Source organism: Neovison vison, chromosome 13 (genome assembly GCF_020171115.1).
Source record: "Neovison vison isolate M4711 chromosome 13, ASM_NN_V1, whole genome shotgun sequence".
Taxonomy (NCBI): domain Eukaryota; kingdom Metazoa; phylum Chordata; class Mammalia; order Carnivora; family Mustelidae; genus Neogale; species Neogale vison.
The window spans coordinates 126,356,472-126,368,361 of record NC_058103.1 but is presented as its reverse complement, the minus strand read 5'-3'; the positions used below and the strand labels follow the sequence as shown (position 1 = coordinate 126,368,361).

The following is an 11,890-nucleotide window of genomic DNA, read 5'->3' as shown; positions in this document are numbered from 1 at the left end:
AAATATATTGTGAAGTTTGATTCAAGAGCATGAGTTCAGCTTTGTATATGTTAAGTTTGAAATGCTTATGGGACATTCAAGTACAAGGGAGTGGTCTAGGTTAGGATTCCCGTGGTGTGGGGAGGTTGGAAGTTATGCTTTTCAGGTCTCTAATTGCACCCTGCTGTCAGGAGATGGCATGGCTATAAAGGTGGTTATTTTTCTTTCCTTAAGTGCCTTTCACCTAGGCCAATACAATTCAGATGCAAGTCCTGGTATTTGAAATTCACACTACTCATGTTTCAGCTGGAGATTACACAAAAATTTTCTCCTTGATGCCCCGTTTTTGTCTCCCAAAGAGTGAGAACTGCTGCTATTGAAAACTAAGGGTAAACTAAGACACTGGTACCAAGATGTGCTCTGTCTCAGAAATAAAAAATAGTCTCATGAAGAGAAAATATTCCTTCTGTGAACATGACCTAGACCTTACTCTGTAATGCAAGAACAGACCCCAGCTTTCTGTGGCAATTAGCATTTTACACTTTCCTGATTTGCAAGAGACACCAGACATCAGTGGGTTTCCCTTTGCCATGCAGCAGAGGAATGAGTTCAGATCCAATTGAAGTATTTTGTGTTTTAAATTCCCCTCTTTGGCTGAAGGTTAAGGAAGTGGAAGGTGGGGTGAGGAAAGTATTCTATGCCTGTGGTTATATGGTGATAGAATTCAGAAGAGCTGCAAAGGTATATGTTGCTGTCTGCAAGCCTCTTTGGGGGAAAAATTTTATTTTCCCCTCTTCACACCCTCTATATGAACTCACCTCTTTTACCACCAGGAAAAGGGGTCTTTCATCCAAGTGGGTCATATGGAGGAATCAGTGACATATCTGATTGTTAAAAAGTTCACATGGTTGAGTGTGTTGTCTCTTCCTCTTCTTTCCACATAGCTTGTCTCAGACTTTCACCCACTGAGCAATTGTCCTGCCATCTACCCATCTCCTATTTTCTCTCTGCACCTAAAATAAGAGTATAATAAGACAGGAGGGGTTCAGGTATCTAGATTTATTTTCCTTTAATGTTTCTCATAAACACATGTGGGCATCTCATCTTTTCAACATAGGGCAGCAACAGCTGGCAAGATTTTGAGTTTGGGCTTTAGACTGAAAGAGTTCTGGTTGGACCTAGACAGTTCTATGTATTGGAGTTTGGAAGACATGCTAAGTAGTAGATATGTAGTAGAAGTTGGATTTCCCATTTCCTGTTGCCTTTGTTCACATTTCTGATTGGGAACTTTTGGGGTGGGAGGGTGCCATGTTTGGGGGTAGGTTTGAAATATTACTCATACCCTCTGATTTAATGTGATAGAAATCTAACCACAGGAAATTTTAATCCACCCCTGACAGTGATGTCAGCAGTGTCTGTATGCATTAGGAGAATGAAGGTGGTGGGTTTTGGGAACCAGACTCAACCCACTAGCTGTTGGGAAAGTTATTTCTTCTCTTTATATATCAGTTTGCTTATCTGTAACATGGAAATCCCATTTTACAAAGTTGTATGGATTAAATGAATTAAATGTAAATCATTTAGAATTGTTTCTAGCATAGCTATGTGAGTGTTTGCCATCATTATTTTTGGCATGTAGGATTAAAATCATGAATATGGTGAGATACATCAGGGAAAATAAAACTGTCTAGATAAACTTTACTATCCTATCAAGCTCCAAAAACTTTTGAAACCAGGATTCATTTTTTAGGACTGGGATACATATATCTATCTACATTTTACAAGTGTCACTTCTTGTATAGGAAGTGTCAACCATCACTTCCTGATGGTTTCAAACTCCTCCTGACCACAAGATGGCAGTGAAAATCAGGGTCAGTGCATGAGGTTGAGAAACCTGCCTTAGATGAAGGATCTAGACCTCAAGAACTAAAAAACAAAACAACAACAGCAACAAAAAACAAAGCAACACAACAATGCAACTCCCTGTTCAGGAAGCATAATGCTCAAGTAATGGCAAAAGCAACCATGAGACTATACGAACCAGGTATTATTAAAAAAAAAAAAAAAAAAAAAAAGATTCTGGTGGGGATCAGGGAGCTTAAACATTGTCTAAAATTAAGGAGTAGAAGTAATGACAAAAAGAGAAAAGAGAAGAACCACTAGATCATCTGCATATCATTCCAGTGACCTAAAGAAAAAACAGGTCAGCAGACTGACTAGGTGAGAGAATGAGAGGTGACTGCTGAGCTTTTAATTTTGGGTGGAGATTCCTGATGCTGAAGAAATCTCAGGTAATGTCTGAGGTCAGGAAGCCAATGTGCACCTAGCTGCAACCTGACAGGTTAGAACTCAGAAGATATTCTCAATTCATAACAGAATAAGGGTACATTCCATCCACTCTGGCCCTGAAAATTGTTGACTTATTCGTCAGTGATAGTCAAACAGATAGCAACTCTATGAACATTAGGGATCACTTCTTCAAAGACGAGCCCACACTAAACCTTGCCTCAACAATGTCTCACTTCTTCTTCTTCTTTTCTTTTCTTTTTTTTTTTTTTAAGATTTTATTTATTTATTTGACAGAGAGCAAGATCACAAGTAGGCAGAAGCAGGCAGAGAGAGAGGGGGAAGCAGGCTCCCTGCTGAGCAGGGAGCTATGCTATGTTTTCATTTTTGTTTAATTCAAAATACATTCCAATTTCACTTTTGGTTTCTTCTCTGACACATATTTTATTTAGAAATGTTTCAATTTTTTAATATTTGAGGATTTTTCAGCTATCTTTCTGTTAGTGATTTCCAATTTAATTCCACTGTAGTCAGAGAATGTACGTTGTATGACTTGAATATTTTTAAATTTGTTGAACTTGTTTTATTGTCTATCCTGGTAAATGTTCTAAATGTAAATGTTGTCTGCACTCTTGAAAATAATATGCATTGTGCTGTTGTTTATCTACTTGTTTTGCAAATTATTGGGAGAGTAGTGTTGAAATTCACAATTGCAGTTATGGATTTGTCTATTTCTTCTTTAAGTTCTATCAGATTTTGTTTGAATGTACTTGGAAGTTTTGTCATTCAGTATATAAAAACCTTTAAGATTTTTCTGTTCTCTTAAAAAATTGACCACTTTATCATTATCAAATGATCCTTTTCACCTCTGAAGGCATTATTTGCACTGAAATCTATTTTGTCTAATATTAAAATACCTCTTCATGATGTTAACCTGATCTTTTCCCATCTTTTCATTTTTAACTTCTTTGTGACTTTGTATTTAAAGTGAATTTCTTATAGATAGCATATAGCTAGGTCTTGTTTGTTTTTTTTTTCAAATAATTTAAAAATCTCTCTGATGATTGTGATGTTTAGATCATTTACATTTAATGTAATAATTGATGGGATTGGGTTTAACTATAGCATGCTGCTATGTACATTCTATTTGTTCTGTCTCTTCTTCATTCCTATTTTCTGCCTTTTCTACCATCCTTTTAATTTAGTTTTTTTGGTTGTTGATGCTATTGTTGTTTATTGGTTTGTGAATTAAGTTTTTGTTTGTTTGGGCTGTGTGTGTGTGTGTGTGTGTGTGTGTGCATGTGCATGTGTGCTTCTATTCCATCTCCTTTGTTTGCTTTCTAGGTGTAACTTTCAAGTAGTAGTCACTTTAGGATTTATAATGCATATATCTTAAACTTATTATAGTCTACCTTCAGGTAATGTTGTAACATTTCAGATAGAGTATAAGAATCTACTTCCAATGTCCTTACCTAGATTTTGCTATCATGTATTACATTACATATTTCTATAATACATTATTATTTTTACTCAAAGCAGTTGATTATCTTTTAAAGATATTAAAAATAAGAAAAAATTATTTAAATTTACCAGTTTGGCTGCTCTTCATTCCTTTGTGTTGATCTAGATTTCTGTCTGGTATCATTTTTCTTCTGCCTAAAGGATTCCCTTTGATTTATTTTGTGGTATGTTTCTGCAGGTGAATTGTCTCAGCTTTTGTATATCAGAAATAGCAACTGTCTCCTCTATTCCTGTTGAGTAGTTATTTCCTCAATTTTGGATAGCTTCCTCACATACTTGTGCTTTACTCAGCTGGAGACTCAAGAGGTACCTGTTTTGGATCTTTGGTGCTCTCTCTTCCTATGTTCTGGGAATCATGGCTGTTGTGGGTGTCTCAGACTCCTAATTCCATCTTTTCAACTCAAATAGACTATTGCAGATGACCTGAACTTCCCATCCTGTGAAGCTTAGAAACTTTTTCCTAGAAGTAAGCCGGGTGATCATGGTAAACTCACTTGTTTTTGTTTTTAAGGAACAATATACCTTTACTGCACAATCTCCAATATCTGAAAACTATTGTTCCATGTATTTTGTCTAGTTCATTGTTTTTGGTTTTGTTTTTCAGGCAATTAAATCCAATCCCTTTCCTTCATCTGTTGATCAGAAACAGAAGCAAATGGTTCATTTAATATATTAAATAATACATGTATTATAATACTGCATCTAACCTGGATATTTGGATTTTGGATTATAATGGACCAAATGTGCAGAAATGACAACCAGTTAGTTTCATTCTATACCAAGATCTTATTTTCAGGGATCCAAAGTTCTTTGTAGTTCTTTTTTTCTCTCTAAATTATCCTATGACCTTCCTCTACTCTTGTTCTGTCACTTTCCTCTCTTAGAACTGAAATCCAGGGATCAAGTCCTACCATGGGCTCCTTTCTCAGCAGGTGGTCTGGTCCATGGCACATAAGTTTAAGGCCACTCAACATGCAAAAAAAGAGAAATCCCGTAAGTGGAATCACCATCACAACCCACTGTTGCTGCTGCTGCTGCTTCCTCTTTTTTTTTTTTTTTCAAAGATTTTATTTATTTTATTTACTTACTTGCTCTAAAGAGAGAGGGAGTACAGACAGGGGGAACAGCAGGTGGAGGGAGAAGCAGAATCCCTGCTAAGCAAGAAGGCTGATTCCAGGACCCTGGAATCATGACTTAAGCTGAGGGTATCTGCTTAATCTACCGAGCCACCCAGGCATCCCCCATTGTTGCTTCTTACAAACGGCCATCTTATACAAAATTATTAGACCACAATTTAATTGGGGTGGTCTATATATGGAGATGATGTAATTATAAGGGCATGCTGGATGGCTGAGGAATGAGGCTTTAACAGTTGCAACACTTCTGTGACTGGTTTCTCATTACCTCCACACCCTAGACTAGACAAAGCTAGAGCTATTAATTTTGATTGTTAGAGGAAGTAGTGATGCAACATGGGGGCTTAAGTGGGTAGGAGAAGAATCCATGAAACAAGATGAGATAGGGAGGGAGACAAACCATAAGTGACTCTTAATCTCACAAAACAAACTGTGGGTTGCTGGGGAGAGGGGGGTTGGGAGAAGGGGGGTAGGGTTATGGACATTGGGGAGGGTATGTGCTTTTGGGTAAATTGGAAGGGGTGGTGAACCATGAGAGACTATGGACTCTGAAAAACAATCTGAGGGCTTTGAAGTGGCGGAGGGGTGGGAGGTTGGGGTACCAGGTGGTGGGTATTATAGAGGGCACGGCTTGCATGGAGCACTGGGTGTGGTGAAAAAATAATGAATACTGTTTTTCTGAAAATAAATAAATTGGAAAAAAAAAAAAGAAATGCAAGTTCTTTCTTGGCACTTCCCTGTGACACATTGAAAATACAGCCCCTTAGTCACTGATTCCTGTCAGTGCCATCCTAGGATTTATCCCACACAGCTCCCTCATTATCAACTCCTCTTTGCCTAAGCAACCAGTCAATAGAGCCACCTGTCTTAGCAGCTTAGTTATAGAGAATTTTGTCAGTTGCATGCAAAAGCAAAGGGGTCAGCATCCCTCTTCTTTTCAAAGGATTTGTTTTCAATGCTGGAGTTTCTACAAAAGGCTGACTCTATCTCCAAAAACCATGTTTTCAGGTTTCCAACATCTTTCTCAGAGTTACCATGTCTCAGATCTGTCTTATTCAGACCCATATCAGCAAAGACTATTAGTATGACTACAGTTTGATTACACTTTATTTCATCACAAACATAGTATGCACCCTCAAACCATGCTGCAATTATAAGAATGAAAACATCTTGTTTGCTTCCAATATGCAGCTCTTACTTCTGCTGTTTCCTGGCATTGTATCTCCTTGCTTGTGTATACTTTCTCACTTATTCTGAGGTGATTGCTGCTTACTCAACAGGAAAGAGGAGAAATATTGATATTTAAACAATAATAGACTGCCAAGCTGAAAATTGTAATTGTAGGCTTTTCTTGAGAAGACTTTAAATAGAGAGTGTACCTGTTAGCTGAAAGGATTCTTTGTGAAAATGATGGAGTATATTGAAAGGGAAGGGTTTTGTTCACTGTTGGCCATCATATATGATGACAGAAAAAATGCCTCACATTTACTTCTTAGACACTTATACATTCTAATATATTTACTTTATCATATATTTTTCCAATTGTATAAAAATAATGATCTTAAAAATGCACATTGTGTATCTAAAGATCAAACTTTTTATGAAAAAGATACATTAAGATTATATGGCATAGCCAAGATTAGACCAAGTTAACTTAACCTTCAGAGAATTGCCATCTTAGGATATTTCAGATGGAAATCTGCTCGGTACTAAAAGTTTAGGTTCCTCTATGGATTCCCAGGGTTGTTTGAAAGATTCCATTTATGAGAAACTTGTAAAGCAATTTCTGTAGGGAATACTGCATTTCCTGAAGGATTTTTAAAAAATGTTTTAAATAGAGATGGAAATTGAGACTATGCTGCCAGCAACTAAGGAGGCCCAGGGCTAGGGATTTGCGAGGAGAGAATTCTCATCTATGTGCAGCTTGGGAGATTTCATAGTTTGACTTTCTTGAAAGAATTACTGCCTGAAGCAAATGGTCTCCTTCTTCTTGCTGGTCTTGCTGCTTATGCTCTTCTTTATCTGTGGTCTTTCTGAAACACATCTGTGTCAGTGGCCTGGACATTTTCCTTCTGCTATTAAGAACGTTTAGAAAACTCCATTCACACAAAGACCTTCCAGTAATTATTTCAAGTGAAACAGGGCTCCACTTTGGGGCCTGTGGCATCAGCACTTCCTCTGAGGTGAGCTATGCTTGGGTATGTATGTTGACAGAAAAGCTGTGATTTGCATGTTCTGAATTTGGGGTTACCTTTCTACCTCTTGTTATCAAGAGGGATCATTTGTTAAAGAGGGACAAACCATCTTCCAGAGAGTGGTTCATACACCTGAAATTAATATAACACTGTATGTTAATAACACCGGAATTAAAATTTAAAAAAAATAATTTCTGAGGATGTGATGTACAATGTGACTACAGCTAACAATATTATATTGTACATTAAAAAGTTACTGAGAGTAGATCTCTAAAGCTCTCATCTGTAGAAAAAATACTTTGTGACTATTCATGATAATTGATGGTAACTATAATTATTGTGGCAATCTTTTAGCAATATACACATATGTCAAATGTACTGTACACCTGAAACTAATAAAAATGTCTTAGGTCAATTTTAACAAAATAAAGTGATTATTGTTATTTTTTTAGTTAAGCTCCATGACCAACATGGGGCTCAAACTCATGACCCAGAGATCAAGATCTGCACTCTACCAACTGAACCAGCCAGGCAACTACATTTAATTGCTATTTGGATCAATATTTACATAAAGAATAAAACAAGTTGAGGGATTCTGAAGAGAAAGTGTGGAGGGATGCATTTAACATGGCAAAGAGACCCAGAATATAAACTTGTTAATAGACATCTCTGTGAAATCAGATGACAGGATGCTCTATATTTGCTTGACCAATTAGCAGTCTTAGACTAGACTTCTATTTTGACATTTGAAACCCAGTAAACCAACACCATTTAAATCCTTTTCTATTCCCTCATGTGTATGAAGAAATTGCATTTTCTTACTGAGTAGGTTTCAAACACACAGTGTCCAGAATGTGGGAAGAATAAACAATGAAAGGATCCACACATTGTTATGTTAAAGTATCCACATGATCAGACAAGTGACTACAGGACTGTTTATGAAATATTCAGATATCAGGGATTTTACTTCAAAGGAGAGATAGATGTTTGTTAGTCCCAATTCTCTCCTGGGAATTCGTTAATACATTCACAGCTGCAGATGTGGTAGTTATATTTGCCCTAGTTATGAGAGACATAAGTGGTCCAGCAAATGCTGGATATTTTTCCAGTATACACTGCAAAGTCCAGTCCTGCTTATGCTCCCCCCCAAGAACTGTGGTCACTATATAGTTGTTATTTATTATTATTAAATTTCCCTGATGCTTAGGAAATTCTCTTGAAAATATATTACTCACTAAAAAACGCCACACTTCCAGCTATGCAATGTAATGTTGTGGGGAATGCAATTCTCATGTAAACACCTTCTCTGAAACATTGTGTTTTGATAGCATAAGAAATATCTCACACAATTCTGTTTCTTTGTACTTGTGCACTTCCCTGTGGGTGTTGTTCAGTGGAGGAAAACAATCTGGGGTCTTCCAGGGTATTGAATGTCTCTAACTGACATTCTCTGCTCTTCCCTCTACATGCGGCATATGGGAAGGACACAACAAACGTTTATTGAAACAAGTCTGAATTTTTTTGGGGGGAAATGTTCTTTTCCTTTGACAAGCTTTGTTTTTGAAGCTAAAATTTATCTTATGGTTTAAAAATATCCCCCCCAAACAGCATTTGTTATAGATTGTCCTTCACCTTGTCTGACCACAGATAAAGTTTCAGGGAGCCTTCCTGATAATAGAAGGTCGATGGTAAAAGTTAGTGAAGCCCACCTAGTCCATGGGGGCAATCAGTGGAATCACTGGGAATGATGGGTTCATCCTATGAAATAAGAATTACGTACCATTTTCTAGATTAAAGAAGAAGAAGTGTTGTAGTCCTTAATACTTTACACTGGGGTTTTGATATTGGTTTCTGTTTTTCTCACTAAAAATAGTAGAAACAAAAACCTGTTCAAGTGTAGCTAGGGAATGGTCTCTCTCCTGGAACCAGGTCTATTCTCATTATCTGTTTCTGTGGTTATCTCTGCAAGCAACACACTGCTGTATTCCGGAGTGCTCTTTAAACTGCATGCAGCTAATGCATTAATATTTGAGCTGGCTTCTCCACCTACAGGACGTAGTGTTATAGACATTTCCTGGCCCTTTCTGGATGCCTTCTTCTGGAGAGGCTATATTGAAAGCTCTAGTTTGGACTCATATGGCTTTGATTTCAGGGTGTCATCAGCTTGTTTACAATAGTAGCCCTAGTCAAAAGGCCAGCACCACTTAGAGAAACAAGTGCCCACAAAGTGAACACAAAGCTCCCCCCAAAATCTAATGAAGAGTCAACTCACCCTTCCCTTGTCAGAGGTCCGTAACCTCTGTTGCCACAAATACCTCTTTCCAAACCTTACCTGTGTCACAAAGTATTCCTGGACACATTATAAAGAAAAACAAATTTTCTGGAAAAGCAACACTCCTCTCCATGAGGGTCAAAGTAAGTTCTTGGGCAAGACCCAAGCACCTTCAGCATATGAGTTCTATATAAAGGTGTAGGAATGGCTGTGAGTCACCCCCAAGGTACTATGTAGTTGAGAAAGAGGAGATCTCCTGAGTGGCCATGTACTTGCTAGTATTTCTCCCCTTTGCTCTGACTCTTGTTTCATTGTCCCCTTCTTACATATAAAGGACAGAATCTTAATTTAAAAATTTGAGTGTTCGATCACGTTTTGAGGAACTTTGGCAAGGAGTAAAGTCCTGAAATGGTAAACTTAAGGACAAGACATAAAATACTGGTTTCACAATAAAGGACACCATTTTATTGCTGAGGACCTTGCGACTTCCTGTATGATGCTGCTAGAGATTCTGGCTCTGAATTAGTCCAATATACACAGACACTGAAGAGCCAAACTCCTGAGAATTTTGCTGGCAGCTAGATAAAAACAAAGTAATCCAAGCCAGATTGTGGAAGACAACGAGTAATGTCACGTACACTAACTCTACTCCTGAACCAACAGGGTGGACTCCACAAAGTTCCCACAGAACCCTGTAGTAGAGAGACCACTACAGATGCAGAAACTACTTGTTTTATGCAATGGTGAAGAGCTAAGCCAAGCAGGCTATCTGTATCCTTTGAGTTCACCCACACCCCTTCCCCTGCAGCAGCCATCTTGCGATTACTACCTTGGGATCTTTCTTGAATTGTTGTTCTCTAACCCTTTTCTACTTGTCTTTTCAGTTTGTAAATGTTTATGTTCTTTGAGGAAAGGAGTCAACACCGAACACTCCTTTATAACTCCTATTATATTTAATACAGCGCCTTTGAATGTTCATTACTGTTTCTTCAATCTATGAAGAGAGAGTTGAAACAGGCACACAATCAAACAATCCATATCTATATGGAGGGCTTACTGTGTGACTCAAAGTGAAGCCATCGAAATGCAGAAGACAATCCCTGACTTCATGCTGTGTCACTGAATATCCACCTGTGGTCTTACCTGATTCTAAGAAAGACATTTAAAATCATGTTTTAACTTTTGGAACTGCTTAAATTTTTTTTTTTTAAAAGCAGATCCTTCCTTCTAATCTAATGGATTTGACTAAAATAACTTTATGAACAAAGGAATATATTCCATGCTTATAGAGTGAATAAAAATGTTCTCTACTTGATTTATTCTTTACTCAATTTTCCCCTCTTATCCATATTCAGAATCATTAACTCTGCTACAGAGGGCAATGTTACAGGCCATTTGTCAAGACTGGAATGCTGGACGTCTTAGAAAACTTTCCAAATTAATTAGCACTGGGTTTTTGGTGATTTTTGCAGTCCTAACTCAACTACCATTGTTAGAGCTGCTACTGTCTAAACAAGCCTGAGGTGTTAAGAAAGGTATCTGTATTCTTAGAGTAAATAGCATCTTTTCAATGTTCAAAATTATTAAGCTGTTTTGTTCTGTCCTCATTTCCTGGAAAAGCCCCTTCAGCATCAATTTTTTTTTTTTTTTTTGCTCCTAAGCACATTAATCAATCTTCTTGACACATGAGTAACCAGTGTCACTGACACCTTCATCTGAATATATAGTTGCCATGACCATCCTTAACTTTTTTCACTGGTGTGCCCTGGAAAAAATCTGGGAAGGAGTGGCTTTAACACAGCATAGATGTAAAAAGTGGGTCATATTTATTTATTTTTTACAAGATACCATGAAAAGAATTTTCTGCAGTGAATATTCATACATTCTGTCTTTGCCACTGTGATGATTTAGACCTTTTAGCAAAGGAGAGAGATGGGTCAGGAATGGAAACAGAAGACCAAACAGTGAGGAACACTGTGGTCAGGCTCAGAACTCCGGCTGGCCAAAGCCTCTGATGGTCACTGCCTCTGCCTCTCCAGGTCTGCAAGCCAACAAACATGGAGGCACTCTCCTGGACCAGAGCCTGCTTCGGTTTAGGGCCTACAATGCCACCAGAATAACCCCTGCTTCAAGAGAATAGTTGGATACAGTTGTCTTTTGGCTAGAGGTTTCAAATGAAAATGAACACATGGTTCAATAATGTCCGTGATCCTTAATTTGTATAATAATTTTCATAAAGAAATTGGCTAATACTTAAATAGAAGATTTTTATTGGCAAATGGACTATAAATTGTGTGGTTTGGATTTGATAGAAGAGGTTGAACAGACATAAACAAAGAGGATATTAGGAGGCTGCTTTCATGTATTTTAAAGGCCACATGGAAAAACAATACATCAATAGATAAATACACAGAAGTTTTCAACACTCAAATTTAACAAACTGCATTCATATATATTAAGTCATTTAGTCCTCTGAAACACCCTGTGAGGTTCAAATGGTT

The 11,890-nt window shown here is 37.5% G+C and overlaps 1 long non-coding RNA gene across 1 annotated transcript in view; it reads right to left on the bottom strand.

Moving 5' to 3' along the window:
- Positions 1–957: 957 nt before the first annotated feature.
- LOC122893339 overlaps positions 958–11,890 on the bottom strand; it is a 43,015-nt gene continuing 32,082 nt past the window's right edge. Inside the window, exon 3 of the long non-coding RNA XR_006381616.1 lies at positions 958–992. This is a non-coding gene — a long non-coding RNA (uncharacterized LOC122893339). The remainder of the gene's footprint in view (positions 993–11,890) is intronic.